The sequence below is a fragment of the Copadichromis virginalis genome, linkage group LG7 (genome assembly GCF_057382275.1).
Source record: "Copadichromis virginalis isolate Kocher_CV1m ecotype Utaka linkage group LG7, C_Virginalis_male_GT1.1, whole genome shotgun sequence".
NCBI classification, from domain to species: domain Eukaryota; kingdom Metazoa; phylum Chordata; class Actinopteri; order Cichliformes; family Cichlidae; genus Copadichromis; species Copadichromis virginalis.
Window position 1 is genome coordinate 57182118 of NC_140624.1, and position 25253 is coordinate 57207370.

The following is a 25253-nucleotide window of genomic DNA, read 5'->3' on the forward strand; positions in this document are numbered from 1 at the left end:
CCCGCCCTGGGTGGGTTGTTTTCTGTTTTTGTTTTTGTTTCTCGGGTTTGGGCTGTCGGGAGCCAGCCCTTAAGGGGGGGGTGATGTCATGGTCCTGGGCCGTGTTGGCCCAGTATTCTTAGTTTCCATGTATTTTTGTATTTCGTTCCTTATTTACACCATGTTTTCTGAGTTGCCCTGTTGTGGTGTTCCTTATGTGCGTTCCCTTTGTGACTCTCACCCCCTGTGTGCCCCTCTGTGTATCTGTGAGCCTTCGTCTCTCCTTATGTTTTATTCCATGTTTCCCCTGCCCGTTATGTCTAAGTTTTCCCCGTGCTCTCTCTCCCCCCTGTGTGCCCTCTCTGTATTTATGAGCCCTCGTCTCCCTTTGTGGTTGTTCCATGTTTCCCCAGCCCGTTATGTCTGTGTTTTTCCCCGTGCTCTCTCTCCTCCTGTCTGAACCTCTGTACTTCCTGTTTGACTCTGCCCGTCTCCCGTCAGTGTCTCGTTATGGTTATCTGTGTCACCTGTGTTCCCCGTGTGTTCCCACTTTCCTCGTTAACCCTCTGTGTATTTCTGTCTGCGTCTTCCTCTGTTCGGCGTCGCGTTCTCCCTCATGCCGTGTGTGGTTCTCCCCGTGTCTTCCAGTATATGTTACTTTAGCTTTTCCCAGTATAGTGTAGTTTTGTATTGCTTTTTGTATCATCGTTATTGTTTATCACTTATCAGCAATAAAGCTGCATTTTGAGTTTATCCCCCGTGTGTGTGAGTTTGCAATTTGGGTCCTCATCCTGCCTGCCACACGGCCGAAACATGACAGCAACACTGCATAATTGCATTCTTGAAACTCTTCATACAACTTCTTGTAAACTTTCAGTGCCTCTCTCACATCATTTACAGCCGGCAGAATGTCACGGCTCAAAAGTCACTCAGTTTCATCTTCTTGTGCTGTCACTTGTCCTAATTTGCCTCTTCTCACCTTTGTGAGCTGATGCAGTTTGAACTCCAGACCTTTGTCTGTCATCGCCCTCTGGCTGTCATCACGCGTAACTACACCCGCACTGTCATTAATGTCGTCCGCCATTGTAATTATATAACACCGCTAAGCCGTAATGATTTTCTTCGGCACAGCTGTCGGGTGGTGTACTGCACAAACTCCTTTATGCTACTTCCACAGGTAAGATGCATCTGACAAAACACTTTTTACTTAGCTGTTCGCCGTGTTGTTGTGTGTAGGCGTCCTTATGCCGACGATCCGGTGACTTTTCTATGTCTCAGTCGGTGGCTCCACCGCGGAAAACATTCCTCCGTTACTCGCTAGTTTTTTGACTTTTATGTAGTTGCGAATTTCTGTCCCAAACTTCGAAAAAATAATTCTTCCACTTCTTAATGTGAGCTGTTCAGATTTATTTCTGACTCGTACATACAAACAAAAGATGTCACGGTCAAAAAACTATTTGCTGCTACAGGGCTTTGGAATTGACGTCACGCCGCAATGCATTGTGGGAGCGTAGCTCCATTTTCGGGGTCTACGAATCAAAACAAACACACTGTTTTGGAACGACGACGACAAGAAACATGCTTAAAAACAGCTCAAAAGAAAACGGACGGTATAGAGACCGATTGCGTCCAGAGGCGAAGCAGCGGTACTTGAAAAAAAATAGAGTGCATCGCAAATCTGGACCCATATGAAATACGGCAGTGGAGTAAAGACCCAGACGACTTACCGCCACTGTCCTACCTCGATATCTTCACGTATCTTGTTTGTGGAGTAAGCGCTTACACAGCGAACCAGTTTCGTAATTACAAGTCACTGGAGACGCACATCCAATTTACAAATGGCTGGGTGCAAGATTTGGCAATTTTCAAGCCGCCAAATTCTGAGTACGTCGTCAAAATAAGTCAGCTGGAGTGCATCGAGTGAAATAGCCATTTTCCACCCCCCACCATAATTAATGTTATACATTTATCATTGAACTGCTAAAATATCGTTATCATATTATATGCCCGTAATTGTAAAGTACATGCAAATTAACACATTGATAATCAGGCAAATTATTAACGCCAATTTGTGTCCTTCCTGTCTCATTTCATTTATTGTCTTTACATCAACCAATCAAGTCACTCCATTCGATGTTTGATCGCAATTTCTATAACTTCCGAGACCACCAACGATGATATTATTCAGCTATAAAGTGTGATGTGAACATATTTAGAACTTACGGGAATGAAAATGTCTTGAGCACACCAACTGATATCAGCTCGTCTCACGGCTGCTATCCAGGCTAGACGCCTTCGTTTGGTAATATCCGATACATGAGCTCCTTCATGTTGCTTCCAGGTTGGGAAAGCATAAAAAGACAATCCAAACTTATTCCCGTGCCGGTCGTAAGATTGAACATTGCAGCCGACCACACAGCAAGTACGAACCATGGCTATGCTTTCGCTCCTTACTTAGACCCCCAAAATGGCGGATCGGGCCAAAATCCTTTCCACGCCCACCCCCGTGACATCACGCTCCAAAGCCCTACAGCGCACATTTCCATTGCCGTCCTGGCTCACTCTAACCTGCTACCACACATGCGCTGTAATGTTTTCTTACCCGACACAAATTAAACCCGCAGCATTTATTCTCTAACAACATATCATACGAAATTAAACATGTAACATAATAACTGAAACAGTATCAAAAATATTTCTCTATAGATTGGCTCTAACAGTTAGTATTGGTGGTTACTGCTTGAATTAATTAATATCATTAATATTTGCTGATTTTACTCTGTTTTACTTAAAACAGCCATGCTAAAATTCATTTCAACAGTCCCTGTTAAAATTCATTGTGATTATTAATTTTCCATTGTTGGTTCCAAACTCTGCTGCAGTTTGTCACTTAATCTTAGTCATGAAGAAAATCATGAAGAAATTATTAACCACTCTCTTTTATTCGTTTCTATTTGTTCTCTATGCAGTGTTGTTGTGGTATTTTTAGTGTAATCTTACTATTTATTTTCCTATTGTATTTTTATCTGTGTGATCATCAATAATGTATAATCTCTAAGTAAGTGACTTTGGTTTGATGTTTTTAATAATGTCCTATTAATAAATCAGTTTGACTAGTGGCTCTGAGGTTACGGTGGTGTTTTGAGCTAAATGTTAATGTCAGAGAGGATGTGAATGTGTGCGCCAAGTCTCATAGCAATCCATTTTGTTGCTGTTGAGACATTTCAATCTCAACCATAAATGTCAGCCTCCCAGTGGTAAGGCAGGGGTTCATCAAAGTCTGTCTGGGAACCAAAATGATCCATTCTAGAGTTCAATCTGTCATAGAACAGAGTAACGAGTTGATCTTAATGCTGTGAAAAAACACAAATTGTCACAGGCTGGGTCTTTGACCCAGCGCTCTGAGGTCATTTTCGTATTTTTCTCATTTTGATATGTGATTAATTTTTGTGTCATTTCCTATCTAGCTTTAGTTTGGGCAGTTATTGTTTATTGTTCCCTTGGTCTTCTATGTTTGAGTTCTTGCATTATTCATCACGTATTAGGTATGTTAAGTTTGTGTTGTCATGTCTAGTTTTAGTGTTTCCTGTTTTATTCTGACAGTGTCATGTGTTCTTTGGTCATTGTATTTAGTTTCACTCCTTCTGGTCCTGTCATTAGATTCATGTCAGTCAGCTGTTTCCTCATGTGTCTCCACTTCCCCTGATCACCTCATGTGTGTATTTAAGCCTTCTGTTTTCTGCATGTCATGGTTCGGGTCGTCTGTTTATCTCACCAGAGTTACAGTTATAGTATTTGTCTTCGCCTGTTTTCCTCACCTCAGTCATAGTTATAGTTTTTGTCTGTTATTCTACGTTAGTCTTAGTCATAGTCTTTGCCTGTTTATTTCCACCACAGTCATAGTTATAGTTTTTGGTCTTAGTACCTCATAGTATTTTGTTTCTTAGTTTTTTTTGTCAGTTTGCTCCACAGTGCTTCTTAGGATTTGTTTCTTAGTGTTTTTATTTCGTTTGCTTAGGTTTTCCTGGTTTACCCCTACCGTCGTCTCAATAAAGGATCACTTTTCTGTTCTTACAATCTTACAACTCCTCGTCTTCATCTGCTTTTGGGTCCTGTTTCCATACACATCGGCGCACCCCGCCGTGACACAAATAAGATTTTTTTTTAAATAAAGCAAATGAATCCCGATAAACTCCGACATTTCAATACCCAACTAAATGGCATTGAAAAGAATGTTGACAGCCTGGCTTAAAAATCTGTTTTGAAACGTATGTACTGTTTTCTACTTCAAAACATCTGTACGATGAATTAGTTTCCACCCACCGGTCACTTCATTAGGCACACCTATTAATCTATTTGCTAAAGCAAATGGCTAATCAGCCAATCACATGTCAGTAAATCAATGTATTTATACATATACACAGTCAGGATGACCAGCTGAAGTTCAGACCAAGCATCAGAACGAGGAAGAAAGTTAATTTAAGAGACTTTGAATGTAGCATATTTGTAAGTGTCACACAGGCTGGTTTGAATATTTTTCTGCTCATCCATCTGGTCTTAAAAAAACAGAAAATATCGGGCAGTTCTCTGGGTGAAAATGCCATGTTGGTGTCAGAGGTCAGAGGAGAATGGTCAGACTGCTTCAAGCTGATAAAAGGAACCAGTAACTCAAATAACCACTCAATATAGGCAAGATATGTAGGAGGGTATCTCCGAACATACAACATGTCGAACCTTTAAGCAGATGGACAACATCTTTCTGATACAATATTTGGATGGCAGGGTGGGATTCTGCCCCCAAAAACACAAAACAAAACAAAATCTTGAGTGCATAAATCTATCTCACCTTGTATCAAAGATTCAAGCAGGTAGTGGTGTCAGGCTGATATTATTTGCACACTTTTATTTGGCCCCTCAGTATTAGCATTATTTAAGTACCATAGGTCCCTCTTCTGTTGAACCAGCTCCCAGATTGGATTGGGGAGACAGACCCCCTCTCTACTTTTAAGATAAGGCTCAAAACTATTTCTTCTTTACTCACATTTTTTTCAGTAATTATCTGTTGATAAGCCACTCTGCATTTAATCAGTAATTATAAATCTCGGAATTCTCCACCATGTTTTTCTTCCCTCCCTGAGCCTGGTTCCCTTTCAGGTTTCCTGTTAAAACCAAGTTTTTCCTTCCCACTGTCGCCAAGTACTTGTTTAAAGGGGGCCACTTGACTATTGGGGTTTTCTCTGTATTGTTGTAGGGTCTCTACCGTAAAATATAAAGAACCTTCATGCTGTTGCTGTTGTGATTTGGCGCTAGATAATTAACATTGAACTGAACCAAACTGAACCAAAGTGAGTGGTGAGCATATCTAGATCTTGGCAAGCAGGGATGGGAATCAAGAACCGGTTGTGATTCTTGTAGAGAATCAGTTCCCAGTAGTCCAGTTCCTCAGAATTGTTAGTCTGCTTGTTTATCGAACCCGCTGATTGGTTCCTGTTCCACTTGTGCTACAATTTGCTGATTTTAGTTTATGGGTCAGAGGAAAACAATAGCAGCACACTGTACAGTGTGGATATAAACAGCTGTATTATGCTGCTAACAGAACTTTGGCTGCATAGACAGCATGCTAATACTAAGCTAGTCAAGAACCCAGAGTGAATGCTGACCCATTCCCTTCCCGTCATCCAAAGATGTGCAGAGCCCTGGTTGGAGACAATGGATGGAAGGGAGGAATAGAGAAAAAAGTATGTCAAAAATAAAAGAGAGTTAAATGTCAAGAGAAATAGAATATTTGTCAAGAATCTGACTGGAGTTCAGGGATTGTTGTGCTGACAGGCTTGTGAAGATTTTGCCACCTTTTCAAATGCCAGTAAAATGACAACAGCCCCCCCCCCCCCCCCCAAATGCGCGCACACACACACACACACATGCAGACAACCCATTTTTTCAAATTGCCAAAAAAGAACATCTTTGATAATCATAATAATAATAACAACAAGACTGTTTTGAGTAACACTGCTGCTATTTGTTCCACTATGTTTTCAAAGTGCCCCAACATGTCTAAAGCCTTGATCGCCAAGATTGAACAACTAACAATAAAAACAATTAGATGGCTCAAAAATTAACACAGTATTCAATCCACTTACTTGGGGACAGGCTTCTTTTTGTAGTTGACACACATGCATGGTTTCCCTGGATCAAAATAGAGGTAAGTGTTCAAAGCTTTTTTCCCTTTATCCAGCATTAATGATATCCTTAGCCTTGGGTGTATAACGTGATCACTGTAGTAAGCTAATTTGCTGTAAAAAAAAAAAGAAAGAAAAGAAAAGAAAAAGAAAAAGAAAAAAAGATAGCTTCTTCTTACCATAACCATTCCAGCTTTGCTCATTTTTGTGTTTATTGAACCTATTTTGTCTTTACACAGAAAATCTGTCAACAAAACATGTGGACAAATTCAAATCCAACAGGTTCACTGCGTGTACTTACAGTTGCTAAACTGTGGTTAAAAAATTAAGGGAGGAGTTTAGGAGAGAGTTAATTGGAATGCCCTGTATATTTTGTTCATTTTACTAACAACCACTGTGCTGAAAACTGATAATCCTTTAATGAGGTTAGTCTGGCTGCATAAAAGAGCTGTCTATAAATCAGTTACAATAGAAAAAAAGATAGTGTATGAACCCTCAACTCTTATACACATTCTAGGACCACTGTAAAGACTGAGTCTGAGGAACACAAGTGTTTGAGGGGGGGAAAAAAGAGTTTTGGTATGAACAACATGATCTTTTCTAAGTAGCCGCTTCTGTATGAATTATCAGAACCTGTGAGTGTGATTAGGCTGTATTTGAAACAGAGAGAGGTTTTTAATTAGTTTTGTATGGAATCATTAGGAGCGTGTTCTCTGCTCGCCCTGATTCACTGAGTGGGAACCGTATGCTTGGTTTCTTCCCTTGAGTAAACGCTGGTCTCAGTGCGGCTCTGTCTGTCTCTCCTGCACTCCTGCACTGCTCCTCATTTTTCTCTGCACGATTTGGCGCTAATTAAGACAGTTTACCGCCGAGAAAGAAGGAGGGGGCATTAACTCGACTCGCTATTAGATGCAAGAGGTGTAAAGTAGGGGAACAAAAACAAACATATTAAAAACACAAATATTTATTGCAGTTTCTTTTTTTTTCTTTTCTTTTTTTTTTCCTTTTCTGCCTGTCCCGTTTGGGTCTTTAGCCATCAGAATTGTTGTCTGAAGGCCAAGAAAGATTACCAAGTGGATCATCATGGCCTTGCCGTATTGGTCCATTTGATTGACCTTTATTATAATTATGTATTTATTTGATTTGATTTTCAGTTGTTACAGATGGGACAGACATTACTGGGGGATAGGACAGGGAGAAAGAAAGAGAGGGAGAGAAAGAAAAATAGAGGGGAGAAGAGATGGTGAGAAAGGGGAAAAGAAAAAAAAAAGAAAAACAAACAAAACACCTGGATCACCTGTATGGAGATAAAAATAATAATAAAAAAAACAGAAGAGAAAACAAACAAAGAAAAGCAACATAACAAATACAACACCATCACAATAAACTAGCTAACAGTAGATACTAAATATTACATGTTATTATGCAGCATGCAAGATCGACAGCGTACAATGTGCTTTGAGGTAGCAGCCACGAAAGGTGTAGTTTGTGTCTGTGAACACCCGTGTGTACACCTGTGTGCACACCAGTGTGGATCATCATGCTTGCATTCAAAAGGTTTCTCCATGTAACGATCTGCTCTGCCGGCAGCCAGCTATGCCAGAGAGGACCGAGCCTCAGGTGCCAAGCCCGGCCAATTGGCCACCAGGAGTGAGTCGGTACATACATGAGCGCCCAGCCCCAGACACCAAGAACCACCAACACACCAACGTCTGAGGGCATCAGCACAGGGAGTGTGGTGAGGGGAGATAGGCCTCCATACCTCGGAGACCCTGAGATGTTCCCAGAGAGGTGGAGTCTAAGACCCAACCTGACATATAGACACAGGCGAACAGGTGCACGCAGACACAAATGTGCATTCCCACCCCCATATACACAAACAAATACTCGGCACTCACCGGACGTGGAGACAGACACAAATATACAGTTTCTATTGCTGACAGACAGAATAAAATTGTCACGGTACTGGGTCGGTGACCCAGTGTTTTTGGTTTTTGTACTTTTACTTTTGATACTTTTATGTATTATGACTGTTTGTGTTTTGGTTTCCCAGTGTTTAGTCTGTGCTCCCTCTGTTTGATGTCATCCCTGCCTGTGTATCCCCTCTAGTGTAGTCAGGTCTCTGTGTTAAGCCCGCGTCTCTGAGTCTGTGTCCTTGTGTGTGTGTGTGTGTGTGTCTTTCCTGTTTTACTTTGAAGGTCCGTGTCTGATCTCAGTGTGTTCAGTTTACGTTCCCCCTGTCCCGTAATGTCTGATTTCTCCCAGCTGTGCCCTCCTTCTGTGTCTCATTCCCTCGTTATCCTTCTGGGTATTTAAGCCTTGTGTCTGCCTGTCTTCCTCATCGTGTTTTCTGCTTTACTCTGTCTAACCTGGTATTCATTCTTTAGTTTTCCCCAGTTTAGGTTTGTTAACTCCCCGCTCTGCTCTTCCTGTTTTTGCCACTTTGTCACTTCTGTAAATAAACACTCACTCGCACCCCAGCCAGTACCTGCATTTTGGATCCTTTTCTCAATACACCACACGAATGCTGCCCCAGCCGTGACAAAAATGTATGATAAGTATTGGTTAAATACACAGTGCTTTATATAAAGGTGTTTAAAAAGCTATACAGTGATGTGCAAAGGACAGCTTTGAACCACATTTAGCAACAAAAACTTGACGGTTGGTTGCATTGTTGTGGAGAATTTTGTCTATGGGACATCTCTTTAGTTCATTGAGGTTTGTAGGTAAGCGCAAACATCTGGGTGGGTATTCTAATATCACCTCGGCTTGCTGCCTGTATGTTGGGATTCTTCCCAGCGGATGAGAGGGTTTGTTCCCTGCGCCCTTAGGGTCGGGGAATGGGTCCTGACCAGAGATGGGCAGTAATGCGTTGCTGTAATCTGATTACTTTTTTCAAGTAACGAGTAAAGTAAGGGATTACAATTGCAAAAACGGTAATTAGATTACCTTTACTTTCCCGTAGGAACGCTGCGTTACTGCGTTACTAAAACCGGGATTTTTTTCCGAGAATGTCTCATGACAGTGACGTAAGCGAGTGTGACGTTCGTGACAACAGCTGTGTGCAGATCAACAACGGATCATATATCGAGTGCGGGAGAGAGTATGAGTGTGCAGCGTTTAAAGCGTGGAAGTACTGACCTTCCTTTGAGTTTGATTCCATAAAAAGTGACAAAAACATTAGCGTCTGTTGTGCGTGGGAAGAAAACTTCTTTTTACACTGAAAAAAACCCTAAACAAGCACCGAGTGCGCAACGACGTAATGGGAAATTCACAGAGAAACTCGAGGATTCTTCAACTGACCGCTGCAGCACACCCGCACCAGGGCAAACCTCCGCCTACTCCACTCCTGCTTTACAGGTGAAAATAGAGCAACAGGACCACTAGTCTTTGATTTTATTTATTTTCTGCTGTGTTTTACTTGCATCTATTTGAAAGAGTGAGTGTAAACACAAAAAATATTGTATTTTATGTGCTGGAATGTGCAGAAAATAGGTTTAAATGTTAAACTAATTTCTTCAAGTCAGAGAATGGTGCATATAATTTAATTTTTGTTAAAATATTAAAACTGATAAAACAAGTTTAAAAAAAAAAAGAGACTTTTCCATGTGATTACATTTTGTATGATGGATTATGCAGAAAAAGTAGAATTGGACTGACAGATCTATCGCTTTATCACCTATTCAGGTTGTAAATCATGTTTTTAAAAAGTAACTAAGTAACTAATTACTTTTAAAAATAAGTAATCAGTAAAGTAACGGGATTACTTTTTGGGGGAAGTAATCAGTAATTAGTTACTGATTACTTTTTTCAAGTAACTAGACCAACACTGGTCCTGACTGTCATCTGCACTTATGCGCCGAGTGGCAGTTCAGAGTACCCAGCCTTCTTAGAGTCCCTGGGCGGGGTGCTGGAAGGTGCTCCACCTGGAGACTCCGTTGTCCTACTGGGAGACTTCAATGCTCACGTGGGTTATGACAGCGAGACCTGGAGGGGCGTGATTGGGCCTCCCTGATTTGAACCCAAACGGTGTTTTGTTATTGGACTTCTGTGCAAATCAAAGTTTGGCCATAATGAACACCTTGTTTGAACATAAGAGTGTCCATAAGTGCACGTGGCACCAGGATGCTCTAGGCCGCAGGTCGATGATCGATTTTGTAATCGTATCACCAGACCTGCGACCATATGTTCTGGACACTTGGCAGGGGAGGATGCTGGACAGATCCGGTGCACCTAAATGCATAGTGAGTGGTGTGCTGGGAACGCCTAGCAGAGGCCCCAGTCCGTGAGCTCTTCAACGCACACCTCCGGCAGAGCTTCAACAGCATTCCGAGGGAGACTGGGGACATTGAGTCCGAATGGACCATGTTCAGCATCTCCATTGCCGAAGCTGCTGCACTGAGCTGCAGCCGCAAGGTGGTTGGTGCCTGTCGTGGTGTAATCCCCGAACCAAATGGTGGACACCAGAGGTGAAGGGAGCCACCAGGATGAAGAAGGAGTCCTTTCAGGCTTGGTTAGCCTGTGGGCCTTCAGAGGCAGCTGACAGGTACCGACAGGCCAAGCGGAATGCGCCTCGGGCAGTGGCTGAAGCAAAAACTCGGGTGTGGGAGGATTTTGTAGAGGCCATGGAAAAAGACTTTCGGACTGCCTCGAAGAGATTCTGGCAAACCGTCAGGCGTCTCAGGAGGGGAAAGCGGTGCTCTACCTGCACTGTGTATAGTGCTGGCGGAGTGCTTCTGACTTCGACTGAGAAAATTGTCGGGCGGTGGAAGGAATACTTCGAGGACCTCCTTAATCCCACTGACACGTCTTCCAAGGAGGAAGCAGAGTCTGGGGATGAGGGGGATGAGCCGCCAATTTCTGGGGGCGAGGTCACTGAGGCAGTTAAACAACTCCTTGGTGGCAGAGCCCCTGGTGTGGATGAGGTCCGCACCGAGTTCTTGAAGGCTCTGGATGTTGTAGGGCTGTCCTGGTTGACACCCCTCTACAATGTTGCGTGGAGATCAGGGGCAGTACCCCTGGACTGGCAGAACGGGGTGGTAGTCCCCATCTTTAAGAAGGGGGACCGGAGGGCGTGTTCCAACTACAGGGGGATCACACTCCTCAGCCTCCCTGAGAAAGTCTATGCCAGGGTGCTGGAAAGGAGAGTTCGTCCGCTAGTCGAACCTCAGACAAAGAAGGAAAAATGCGGTTTTCGTCCTGGTCGCGGAACACTGGACCAGCTCTTTATCCTCTCAAGGATACTTGAGGGTGCATGGGAGTTTGCCCAACCAGTCTACATGTGTTTTGTGGACTTGGAGAAGGCATTCAACCGTGTCCCTTGGGGTGTCCTGTGGGAGGTGCTGCGGGAGTATGGGGTGTCTGGCCCATTGTTACGGGCCATTCGATCCCTATACAACCGTTGCAAGAGCTTGGTTCACATTGCCAGCAATAAGTCGGACTCATTTGTGACCCAGAAAGAATAATAACAGTAATATTAAAACTAACTAGCTGCAGCCATTGTTGGAAACTGAGCAGGGCCGCGCTATGAATTCTGGGATAGGTTGGGCCATGAAGTATACACCCGACCCATCCTTCAAATCTGGGGAAATGAAGGGCGCATTTGTCGCCCGCATTTGTCGGAGTCTTTGAATTTGGACAGTCTTCGTCGTGTCGCTGTAACATAATCGGCCTACAAATGCGGGCACAGGAGGATGCGGGTCCTGAATTTGGACACAGCTACGATATCTGACATAGCTTCTTCTTCTTCGAGGTTTAACGGCAGCTGGCATTCTTCTACATGCAGTGCTGCCATCTTCCGTTTCAATCCGTTATTACACCCTTAAATCCTACTACTTATTCCTGTGTCTTTTGGGATCTTACAAAGCTTTAAATGACGCATCGAGTATTAAATTAGTCGTCGACAATTTTAATAGTCGACATAATTGTGACTAGTCGACTAATCGTAGCAGCCCTATTTGTTATTGTTCTTAGTGCTATGTGCTAAGCACTGAAGTATATTCATTAGATGAGCACAAGTTTGTATTTTTCTTTAATGTATATGTATATCTTTTACAGTGTTCTAGACGCTTCTTCTCTGTGACACATACACTACTTAACATAGTTTAAATTCATAATTAAAAGGCAGCATCACCCAGTTTACAGTACAATTTACTAGATGCTTTACAGTATCTGAACATCTTGGTTTGACACTGCATGTGATAAAATCAAGTTACTGTATGTATTCATGTGTGTACTGTGTAAAATACCTTTCTGTGAACCTTCAACATCTCACGCCACCATTTCCAGCATAATTTACATGACTTCACACATGAAACAAGCAGCAGCAGAGACTCTTTTTTTTTTTTATCAGCAACCACCTCAACTACCTGCTTCTTTAAAACACACATACATTTTTGGTGTGATTTACATATGGTTCTTTTGTCTGTTTTAGTTTTTGTTGTCCTAAATCCTTAAATAAGAAATCAGAATGCAGAATTAGTTGAATGCTACTGTTTTATGGGTCGTCAATACTATATCTGTGAACGTGTGGGCTTTTTATGTCTAGAAATGGGTTTGAATAATTATTTTAGTTCATTAGCTCTATTACCTCCTATTCATTGAGGATCTTGCGAGCACCCTCTGTTTAGGCTCTGATTTAAATTGCAGCAAATTTCAGTGCAATGGGATTAATAGGAACAGGGATGGTTCTCTGTAGATTGGCTCTGGAATACCTGCTTTCTTTAGGGCTGAAGGTCACCAAGGCAATCAACTGGTCACCCGCCTTGCTGCACGAGCTCATTCGCAAACACAAATGCAGCAGCAGCCTGCTGAGTGACAGCCTAATTACCCGGTGTAAGAGAACCAAACCCCTCTGCTGCGCTGCAGTTAACCAGATCAGAAGGTTACTTGTCTTTCTCCCCTCCCCACTTGCCCATTTATGCATATTTTTTGCAGCGACTTGAGTGTATATATGTGTTTGTCTGTGTGTGTCTGCATGTGGTGCTGAGAGAGGCTGTTCTAAAGATGGTGGCTGATAGTGATATTCACATACATGAATGGGTCAAGGGAATGACTCAGGGTCTGGCTCTACAGATAAAGAAGGAGAAGGGAAAAAAAAGGGATTGGTTCTGGTCACCAAGGGACTAAAGCTGGTGTGTTCAGGTCAACTTAAATTACTTGTGTGTGACAGAGAAAATGCTTTCTTTAATTCAGAGAGCTCAGTTCAGAGTGACTCATTCTGTACAGCAAGGTTAAATGTTTGAGTTGACATCCATCTCAGGTTATCCTCACAGAGTTTTGCCGTGATGACATACGGTGGTGTTGAAGATGGAGCTGGTGTTACTAGAAGCTAGTGTGGAGTGAAAATTTAAAGTGGGGATCAGGTGTTTGAACAGCTGCGGTGAAGAGGTCCTGAGCTCTTCAGAAGGAGATAAAAACAGAAAGAATGCATCAGCTGCTCCTTTATATTGACCTCCAGACATCACATTTCAAAGGCAGATTGAAAAAAGGCCTCTTCTGTTAATTCCTTATGTGTTGATTTAGATTTAAGCAACCACATGTTATCAGCAGCCCACTTAACTGAATGTATTTTGATCCCACAGTCTTGACTAAAATAGAAAAAGATCCCCCATATGTTTGTTTTCCAAAATATGTAATAAAAACTACATGATCTGATAATACTTTTTTATGTCCAGGAGTTCTCATAGTTGCTACTTCTGATAATATTAAACATTATATGTATAGCACTTACAAAACGAATGTTATGAAAGATTTACTATAACATAATACACACAATAAAACAATAAAAAAACATGTTTGTAGGGGGGAAAAAGCCCCAAATTAACAGCTTCAACCTAGAAGGAGAAATTATAAATGATAATGGATGCTCAATGCCAGCTGCCATTAAACCCAGAAGAAGTAGAAGCAGTGTCCCAGAATTCATAGTGTGGCCCATCGCGGACCTGCTCAATTTCCAACAATGGCGGCAGCTAGTAAGTTTTAATATTACTGTTATTATTCTTTCTGGGTCACAAAATAAACGTTTAACATATTTTCAGGTGAGAATGTAGCTGTGTAAACTTCAAATATCTGCTTGGTTTATCAAGACACCACATACAGTGGCTTGCAAAAGTATTCGGGCCCCCTTGAACTTTTCCACATTTTGTCACATTACAGCCACAAACATGAATCAATGTTACTGGAATTCCACGTGAAAGACAAATACAAAGTGGTGTACACGTGAGAAGTGGAACGAAAATCATACATCATTCCAAACATTTTTTACATTTCTTTGCAAAATAGCTCCACCTCAGTCAGATTAGATGGACAGCATTTGTGAACAGCAATTGTCAGATCTTGCCACAGATGCTCGATTGGATTTAGACACCAGACAGGTCAGGGATAAAGTTATTGAGAAATTTAAAGCAGGCTTAGGCTACAAAAAGATTTCCCAAGCCTTGAACATCCCACGGAGCACTGTTCAAGCTATCATTCAGAAATGGAAGGAGTATGGCACAACTGTAAACCAACCAAGACAAGGCCGTCCACCTAAACTCACAGGCCGAACAAGGAGAGCGCTGATCCAAAATGCAGCCAATGCGGCCCATGTTGACTCTGGACGAGCTGCAGAGATCTACAGCTCAGGTGGGGGAATCTGTCCATAGAACAACTATTAGTTGTGCACTGCACAAAGTTGGCAGAACAGAAAACCATAAGAAGTCCCGTTTGCAGTTTGCCACAAGCCATGTGGGGGACACAGCAAACATGTGGAAGAAGGTGCTCTGGTCAGATGAGACCAAAATGGAACTTTGTGGATAAAATGCAAAACGCTATGTGTGGCAGAAAACTAACACTGCACATCACTCTGAACACCATCTCCACTGTCAAATATGATGGTGGCAGCATCATGCTCTGGGGGTGCTTCTCTTCAGCAGGGACAGGGAAGCTGCTCAGAGTTGATGGGAAGATGGATGGAGCCAAATACAGAGCAATCTTGGAAGAAAATCTCTTGGAGTCTGCAAAAGACTTGAGACTGGGGCGGAGGTTCACCTTCCAGCGGGACAACGACCCTAAACATAAAGCCAGGGCAACACTGGAATGGTTTAAAACAAAACATATCCATGTGTTAGAATGGCCCAGTCAAAGTCCAGATCTAAATCCAATCGAGAATCTGTGGCAAGATCTGAAAACTGCTGTTCACAAACGCTTTCCATCTAATCTGACTGAGCTGGAGCTGTTTTGCAAAGAAGAATGGGCAAGGATTTCAGTCTCTACATGTGCAAAGCTGGTAGAGACAAACCCTAAAAGACTGGCAGCTGTAATTGCAGCAAAAGGTGGTTCTACAAAGTATTGACTCAGGGGGCTGAATAATTACACACACCCCACTTTTCAGTTATTTATTTGTAAAAAATGTTTGGAATCATGTATGATTTTCGTTCCACTTCTCACGTGTACACCACTTTGTATTTGTCTTTCACGTGGAATTCCAATAAAATTGATTCATGTTTGTGGCTGTAATGTGACAAAATGTGGGAAAGTTCAAGGGGGCCGAATACTTTTGCAAGCCACTGTATTTTCAAAAGCGCTCCCACATTTTCGGAGACGTCTGTTACCCACCAGCTCGATAGCTAGCTCAAGGCTCACTAGAGTCGGTGAGAACACCGGACTCCCGGAAAATCATTTTCAAACCCACCCCCGTCTTTTGCTACTCAGGTTAAACATGATATATAAGTCACTTAGATAACTTAAAAATGTTATTGTTTGGCTTTTTTCAGTATTTTATTCGTTCCTGAGTAAATCGGTTTGGCTGAGATTAAAGTTATAGTTTTTACACAGCTGAATACACGTCAAGCAGACAGCTGATTATCAGAAGTGTGAGATGCTCGAGAATATACTCCGGTGTCCTGTTATATTTTAGGTAGCAAGGAGCAGACGGCTGAGTTTATTAAACTCCACCGAAACAATCTGCAAATTTCATTCAAGTTTAATAAACTATCATCTTGTCTTTATTTTTAGTTAGCACATACCTTAAACACTCAAAGCTGTAAGCTAATGATAGTTATATAAGTCTCGGTCGTTGTGTCCTTGGGCAAGACACTTCACCTACCGCCTACTGGTGATGGCCAGAGGGGCCGATGGAGCGATATGGCAGCCTCGCTTCTGTCAGTCTGCCCCAGGGCAGCTGTGGCTACAACTGTAGCTTGCCTCCACCAGTGTGTGAATGTGAGAGTGAATGAATAGTGGAATTGTAAAGCGCTTTGGGTGCCTAGAAAAGTGCTTTATAAATGGAATCCATTATTATTATTATTATTATAAGTGTCACGGCCCTGGGTCGGGTCGACCCAGCATTTTGAGTTTCTTATGTTTTGGTTTATTTTTGCATTATGGATTGGTTATTCTCTGGTGATACTGTTTTGATTACAATTATATTCTGATGATGATGTTGATGACGATGATGATTATGTCTGGTTTAGGTTTTGTTATCTTGCCCTTATGTTTGGTTTAGGTTGCCTGTGCTTGGTCTTCTCTGCCCGTATGTCCCTCTGTTTGTCCATGACGTCATTATGCCTGTTTACGAGTCTGTCTCTGTCTGGCGTGTGCTTCCTGTCTTATTTTGTAGGTCTGTGTCCTTTGTCAGTGCGTTCAGCTTTGTGCTTTCCCTGTCTCGTCAGTGTAATCAACGTCAGCCGTGTCTCCCAGCTGTTTCCTCTTTGCTCCGTTCACCTCTTGTATTTAGTCTCTGTGTCTTCCCCTACTCGGTGTCGCATCGTTAACGTCTGTTCACCCTCACTTGCTGCGTGTTTAGGATTTCCAGTCCTCCTGCATCTCTGTTTAGAGTTTTGTTTGCTTTTGTGAGTTTTATTTTATCTTGATGTTCTGCTCCAGCAATAAAGCTGCATTTTCTGTCTAAACCTCGTGTCCTGAGAATCCTGCATTTTGGGTCCACCACTCCTGCCTGCCTGCCACACAGCTGACCATGACAATAAGAGCATTTGCATGCTGGTGCAATAAGCTGTAGGTTGTACGTCCAATGGATGCATGATCTGATTAGTCAACTAATCGCAAAAATAAAAAATCGGTGACTAGTCGACTATCAAAATGATCGTTTGTGGCAGCCCTAGTGCCAAATGACAAGATCAATCACCTCAAGGCACTTTATATTGTAAGGTAGACCCTACTATAATACATACAGAGAAAAACCCAACAGTCATATGACCCCTTATGAGCAAGCACCTTGGCGACAGTGGGAAGGAAAAACACTCTTTTAACAGGAAGAAACCTCTGGCAGAACCAGGCTTAGGAAGGGGCGACCATCTGCCGTGACTGGTTGGGGAGAAGGAAGACAGGATAAAAGACGAAGGCTGTATCCCAATTCAGGGTCTGCAGCCTCAAAGGCCGCATTTTAAGGCCGATTACATCACAGCGACGTGACGAAGGCTGTCCCAATTCAAAGGCTGCTCGAAATGCGGCCCTCAAATGCGTCCTTCATTTCCCTGAATTTCAAGTATGTGGCGGTGTAGACTTCGTGGTCCAACATACCCCAGAATGCATAGCGCGGCGGTGGGTGTGGATAATTTTGCTGAAAAAAAAAAAAAAAGCGGAAGCGGAAGCGGAGCGGCCAAAGAGTAAACTTGTAAAAGTAAGTACTGAATATTATGTCACTTATTTATGTGCAAATGTTTAATAACGAAGAATATTAAAACATTACTGTTGGCCACATGTCGGGAAAGTTATGTGACATTAGCGATGTTTGTACTAACTTGGTTTTACAGCCTTTATTTTAAAATATACGCTGTTCAATAGTTGACCTTAATCTTACAGAGAATATGATGATTTCATGGATATTTAAAGTATGTACTGAGAGAAATTTAGTAATGCCAACATATTAAAAGAACAATATCTGTCTCTTATATATAATACATTTATATATGCAGTGTAAAAGGAACCTGTCTTTGAGTGAAGATTTAAGGTGACAGGAAATATAAATAAACGCAGCTTGAATCTTTACTGAAGCTCAGTATTTGAAACAGAGTTCATTCACTGCTGTAATAACTAATAATGATTGAAATAATAACTTTAATATTGGCCATATTATATTTACATTACCAAAGTGAGATGACTTTAGTCTCATGAACAACATCAGCTAATTGTTATTTACTAGCTAATCTTAAAATGACTGTTCAGCACAGAAATGAGGCCCAATAATCATGATTTCACAGTCCCGTGGTCTCAGCCTCAGATACTTATCAAATCAAAGCTCATGTAGAAACAAACAAACAAATGAACAAAAGATTTTCTCCTTCATTTCTGTCAAGCAAAGCTGTATGAAACATTTCCAGCTGTTAGTATCATGGTTGCTTGGCAACCTGGGCAGCACAACGGAGGCTAGACTGTCCCATTTCATAAGCTTCGCACTTCCGGCCTTAGCGGTCTTTGAGTATGCGGCCCGTGTGGACCGTTAAGGCTGCGTACTTTAAGGCTGCAGAACCTGAATTGGGATACAGCCAGAGATAGCCACCTCCATATCAGTGTGTGGGACTGTAGCCTATAGGTTTATATTGATAAATGGTAATTATGAGGCAGTGTGTTTCAAGTCATTTTACAGAGAAATGCATAAGTAACATGAAAAGTACCGTAACAAATTATTTTCTCCTGGGAGTAACTGAGTAAAGTACTGCATTATTTTAAAGAAATGTGTCCTGTGTAATATGTTGTGTTGGTCTGTCTTCATGAAATCTATGCATTTATAGCTGTGGTATCATATGCCCTGATATGTCTTAAACGGTTAGGATTTTTGAAACTGACAATATTTTTGTTTTAACAGCATGTTTTAGTGGGAGCAGACATTTATAGTATAAACAAGTTGAAATATAGTTTCTTTAAGTCTGGATCAGATTTGTTGCTGGCTCATAGTTTCTATTGGGCCACTGTCATTTGGTTGACTTGGAACACCAGATAATAACTTACTGTTTTAGAGAATACAATCTGACCCTCATCAAGTTGATCAGGTCTTTTCTCCTGTAACTAACACACTCAGTATGAAAACTAACTCTTTATGGTCTAATAATGTTGCTTAGCTTTTCAGGATCCATTGTTACAATATCATTTTTGTTGTCTTCATGTGTGACTGATCATAGTGTTTTGATTCACTGGTGTGTGTATAATGAGTGAAATGAACCAAGAAACACTAATGACACTTCTGTGTCTACTAATAACTCTACGTTGCAGCCCAGTTGTGTCTTTTCCATGCCAAACATAGTTAATGACCTGTGGCTACCCTTGGACTGATTACATCAGACAGACAGCGACGCCTCAACCATTGAATCCGGATAAATTCTGTGGTCCCTCAACATATGATGCCAGAGGTGTCTGTCTTGACCCTGCATGTGTTACCCACACTCAGACATGTTAACATCAGTGCAAACTCAGGAACACATGCACAAAAGAGAGATGAAATCATCCTTGTCCTTGACCTTTGTGCTTTTAAAATCCTTTTTTCAATTTTTTTTTTTTAACACTAAAAAAAATCGACGTTTTGTATGTTAGATGTTTGTCTCTTTTTTTTTTTTTTTTTTTTTTTTTTTTGGCCTGTCCCGTTTGGCTCTTTTGCCATCAGAATTGTTGTCTAAAGGCAAAGAAAGATGCCCAACGGATTTACTTTACCAAACTGACCATCCCAGCCTTGCCGTAATGGTCCATTTGATTCACCTTTTATTGTTTATTTTATTTTCACTTACTGAATACGGGACAGACTTGACTGGCGGAAAGAAGGGGAGAAAGAAAGAGGGAAAGAGAAACAGCTGAGAAGAGGGACGGGGGAGAAGGGCAAAAGACAAAAACCAACAGAACGGGCAGAGAAAAAAAAATGCATATATCAATCACCTGGATCACCTGCTGAGAAAGAAAAAAGAAAGCAAGCAGAAGAGAACAAGAGTAATAGAATAAACAACATCACAATGATATATGGGAATATGACAGTAAATACTAAATGTTAAACATTATTGTGCAGCACATAAGATCAACAGAACACAGTGTGCTTTGAGGTAGGAGCCAAAAAGGGTGTAGTTTGTGGGTGTGATCACCCGTGTGTACACCTGTGAGCATGGACGCGCTTGTTTTTTGTTTTTTTAAAAGGTTCCTTCATGTAATAATCTGCTAGAGGGTGTGGGGGGGCCACAGCCCCGTCCTCCAGGGCGTGAAGCAGGTGTGGAGGAGATCAAAACTCCAGACATCCAGAGGCCCCCAGAACACAAGAGACCAAGGAAGACCAACAGAGGGGCAGCTGCGCCACTGTCCCGGAAAGAGCTGAGGAGAGTCCCAGATGAGGGCTCACTCAGCAGCCGCGGAGCAGAAGCCAGGGGGAGTTGCAGTGACGCGCCCGTGAGCTCCGCCGGCAGCCAGCTGCGCCTGAGTGACCGAGCCCCAGGCCGAGAGGCCGGGGGCACCCCACCTCCGAAGTGGCCCGAGCGAGCCCCAGGCTCCAGGCCCCGATAAGCGGCCGCCAAGGAGTGAGCCGGTGTGTACCTGGACGCCCATCCCCGGACACAAAGAACCACCAACGCACCGATGTCTTTTTTTTAAGTCTCTGGATCTGCATCTCCATCTCAAAAATTTTTTGGTTTTTTGGTAGTTGGCTTTTAACTCAAACACTCTACTGCACAGACTTGTAAAGCCATTAGACTGCCTCTGCTGGCCTGTGTGGAAGAGCCCACAGCTGGCCGTGTAACATCTTTATTGGTCCCAGTGGAAATGGTAGTTATGGCCACTCTAACTCAATTATTGCATCTTAGCTAGTGTCCCAGTGAAACAATGATTAATATTCATGCAGACTAACCGGGGAACAATTTTGTGTGTGTGTGTGTGTGTGTGTGTGTGTGTATGAGATTCATAGGCATTTTGAGAGTGTATAGGGACTAGCTCACATTTGGAGCTAGCCTCAATCTGATTTGAAGATCTTATGTTTGTGGCAGTTGCACATCGACTTTCATTTTCACCACTGGAGTCACTTTACCCAATGCAGAAGTGCTTTTGATCTGCCTTTCTAATGACTGCCAGTAGGTGAATCCTTTTCTTTTTTTTTAGACAAACTCAAATTGCAGGAGGTCTATGTAAAAACAACCATTCTGCTCACTTGATCTTTGGTCTCACTAGTTTTATGTTATAACCCAAATAATGTTCATTTAGTAAGTTCTGATCAGAAAGAAGATAAGATAATTGGGGTTTTAATCTTTTTTTTCTACTTTATGGCCTACTGTATCTTTCTTTATATAGCATGGCAACATCCAACCCAAACAAATGATTCTGCAGTATGATGCTAAACAGTTGTTTAACAACAGCAGAATGACTCACAACAAAAAGTTTTATTTTCCTATGGCATTGTACTTTTATTTCTGCCACTGAAGATGTCTGTCTGTTTGTGGACAAGCAGGATCAATTACCTCCTAATCTTCACCACCCAATGTTTGTGCTTTTCCTACTTACAAAGTCAGATTTAAAAATTCAAATTAGGTTTTTGTCTCTTTGTTTCTTATCCATACTGGATTATGTGTTTCCAGTTTTCTGTGAAGATGCATACTCAGCACCATTTTCATCTACCATAATACTTTACAGGCTGACTAGTTTTTTAAGAGAAGCTGTTTGAATCACTGCTGTGCAAGATGGGAGGGCTGCTAATTCCCAGCCTGTGAGTAACTGTACACTGCTGTAGAAATCTGCTCGTTTGGATTCACAGGGTTTAATCATACTTCAGCCTGGTAATAATGTGCATTAAACCCTGCAAAGAGACATCCTTACAATACAGATTGCTGTTTTTAATGACTCCCTCAGAACGTCTCACGCTCCTAAATAATGATCTCACTCTGTAGGTCTTACAGCACACAGCACACAGCTCACAACTCACACAGCATGTCATTTTATCACCCACTGTGGAATAAGTGGGGTATTGGCTTAGCAAAATGAAGCTGCTGTTGTTTAGCAATGGCCAGGTGACATCAGCAACTTTCAACAAAGAGAATAATTTCCCTCAGGTCGGATGTTGTTCTTGTTGTAACTTAAGTTATGTTTATAATATAGCATCTTTCGCTAAGCTGGCACTGGAGGACTGATCAAGACTTTAAGTTATGTCACTAACTAATTATGATACTTCATTTTGAACATACGAATATTCTTTTGTTGGCTATATTTTAAAAGTTTAGTGGCTATTATCCCCTAGCCCCTTTTTGATCCCCGCTGTTCTGTAGCTTCTAAAACATAAATCAGTTCAGTCAGCAACAAAGTGGTAAAAAAAGAGTTTTTTTACTCCATGTTGGCTCGAGATAAAATGAGAATGAAGATCTTGTTGTGTGTTTGGAGGGAGATTTTGTGATTTCCAAAGACATCAATCTCTATCATGTCTCGTTTATGGGATCCTCTCTTGCTCTTGCTCACAGTCTTCTCTCTCTCTCTCGCCACTTGTGCTGCCATCTGTTCTCGATTAATGTGAGTTACGAGCAGTAATTGAAGCAGCTGTTCATCTGGTGAGCATCCTTTGCTCTGACACACAGCACCTCTCTCAGTCACCATCTCTCACCTTCATTTTCTTTGTTTCTTTGATTCGATCTACTATTATTTTTTGCTGGTTCGACACTTTGCTTCAGACAAAATGTCTCAGCAGTTGCCAGACAGATAAATATATTACAAAAACACACCTGTTCGGTCAGTTGGTGATTCTAACTTGGTCATTGGTTAAAATGGATGGAACAAAGCATTTGTGTATGTAGTAGGTAATGTAGGTGTAGGATTTTGTGTCACATATTTAGTGAGTCCTTACCTTTATTTCTAACGGCTTTATTTTCTTTTTAATTATTAATTAATTAATATCTTTACTTTTCTTGAACAGGGATTTAAGTGTAAATCAAAGCGTAAAGTTGGTCTAATGTCATTTATAAAAACTTTCATTACAAACTAAGCCCCATTGGTGAAATTTCAGAGAAATAAAGATAAAAGATATCACCAACATCTCCACTTTTGTTTCATTTTATTTGTGTACTTCACGGGTCTTTCAGAAACTTGGATAAGACTTTTAAAAAGCAATGAAAGTAAAGAATGGAAAAAATAGCTCACCTTCTTAAAGCAATATTAAGTCCCAAGTCACAATACAGCAACACCTCAAACATTTAGACTTTTACTTAACTGAAATACTCTGCCAGTAACACTATCACATCATATTTATTTTAAACAGTAACGACGAAATGAATCAAGAAACAAGAAATCACTGAAAAACAATCTGCTCTAAATACTAAATATAAAAATCCCGAATAATCTAGTTCTCTGGTGCAAACGACATTTCAACCAGCCAACTTTTTCTTTCGTACTTGTGGCTTTTGTGGTAGTGCAGTTTTTATTTGATGCAGTACAGTATAGCACTAGTTTTAGGTAAACAGTAATTGTAATTTTAAAGGCGTCTGTTAACAGGTCTTTACTGACTTGCTGTTATTTTAGTCAATAACAAATTCAGTAAAGCACTGGGGATCTCTCTTTGTGTTCACAGGTATAATATATGACAGCCATATCAAATTCATTTGTTTTTCAACAGGCTACTTTTTAAACATTTAAAGTATGATATAAAGTAATTTTGTTACTGTAAAATAGTTCCCAACAAATTTGTCCATTTTTATTCATCTACCATGATACAGTCAAATTTAGGTGCATATGGTCACTTCTGGCTTCACTATAACATTGAGGCTTCAAAATGCAGAGTTTACATCCAGCGAGTGATGTTATGGTGGATATGTTCATCTTTTTATAAAGTCTATGGGCGGAACACAGGCAGTCATTTAAGACCACTTTTCTGGTCACTGGTCAAAGTTCAGTCCTGAGTCTCTTTTAGCACTTTTGGTTGTCCCCATCTACTCTCTAAAGAAATATCTTTTTAGCTACTAAATGCCCCACTGTGTTCACTGATTCTGTCTGTGTACAGAATTTTCTTTTTTTTTTCCTATGACAGCAGCAAGATTGAACCACACAGTAAATCAATGAAACGAACAGTTTATCTCTATGCTGAAAATCTCTAAAAACTCACAGAAAGGTAGGGGACCTGTAGATTCACTTAAATCTTTGTTGGTAATCATTTGGTATTTTAAAAATATTTAAATTAATAACATAAACAATGTTTGAGTTCTACGTAAGTATGAACAAAGAAAACATGTCAGCTCACCTGTCATGTTAAAGGGCCCGTCTAAGTGCTCAACTGGGAATCAGTGTGAAATACCTGCAAACCAGACATAACCGCAGCAGCTTGGGAAGAGACTCTGTAATCTGACAGGATTTTTCAGAGATGTTCCAGAACACCGCTGAGAGAAAGAATGAATAAACGATACCAAGAGTGTGTTTCTGTGTTCACGAGGTGGTGGTGTTGTGTGTGTGTCTCTGTAAGGCTGTCTGCACCCCCTGCATGTGCTTAGTGGGCAGCGTAGCCAGACTGAGCTAATAGGCAGGATGTGTGTGAGCAGGAGGCTGGAGGTGGTGGTGGAGGCAGACTCTTCCTGCTGTCATTTTCTGTCTGGATCTGGCATGTTTACGCCACTGATAGGGGTAGAACGTTCTTACACACACACACCTATATAGATTTAACCTCTCATCCTCACTCTCTCACTCCCATACGCACACATGCTACTCAACCTTACCCATTATGCTGCTTGTCTGCTCATGCAGAGATAATGATCATCACTGTGATTATAACTTTCCTCCTCTGATATAATTATCCTTTTTGACTGGATTTTCCCCCTAGAAGGTCCAGAATAGAACATGAATGCCTAAATGAGAAACACTGCATCCTCCACACACTAGCCAGATCAGCATGAAGGCAACAGTTTTGAGGGGCAGTGCTAAGTAGAGGTAGGCACACAGGTGGGGTGTCCATATGTCACCCCAGCACTACATCCCAGTCTAGCTCCTCTTCTATCCTCTCCAGCCTGCATGAGGGTCAGAGGCCAGGTTGCTATATCTCTATCCCCAGCACGGACACTTGGCATCATTGCTGGTAGTTGATACTACTTTACAATAGATACAATTATCAAATGGAAATTAAATTTTTTTCCCAGTCTAGTGCATGACCCAGACACACACAGTTTATTA

The 25253-nt window shown here is 41.5% G+C and overlaps 1 protein-coding gene across 2 annotated transcripts in view; it reads left to right on the plus strand.

Annotated features, from left to right (window-relative positions):
* ttc28 (tetratricopeptide repeat domain 28) overlaps window positions 1–25253 on the plus strand; it is a 166352-nt gene that overhangs the window by 61493 nt on the left and 79606 nt on the right. The gene's annotated exons all lie outside the window — the stretch shown is intronic.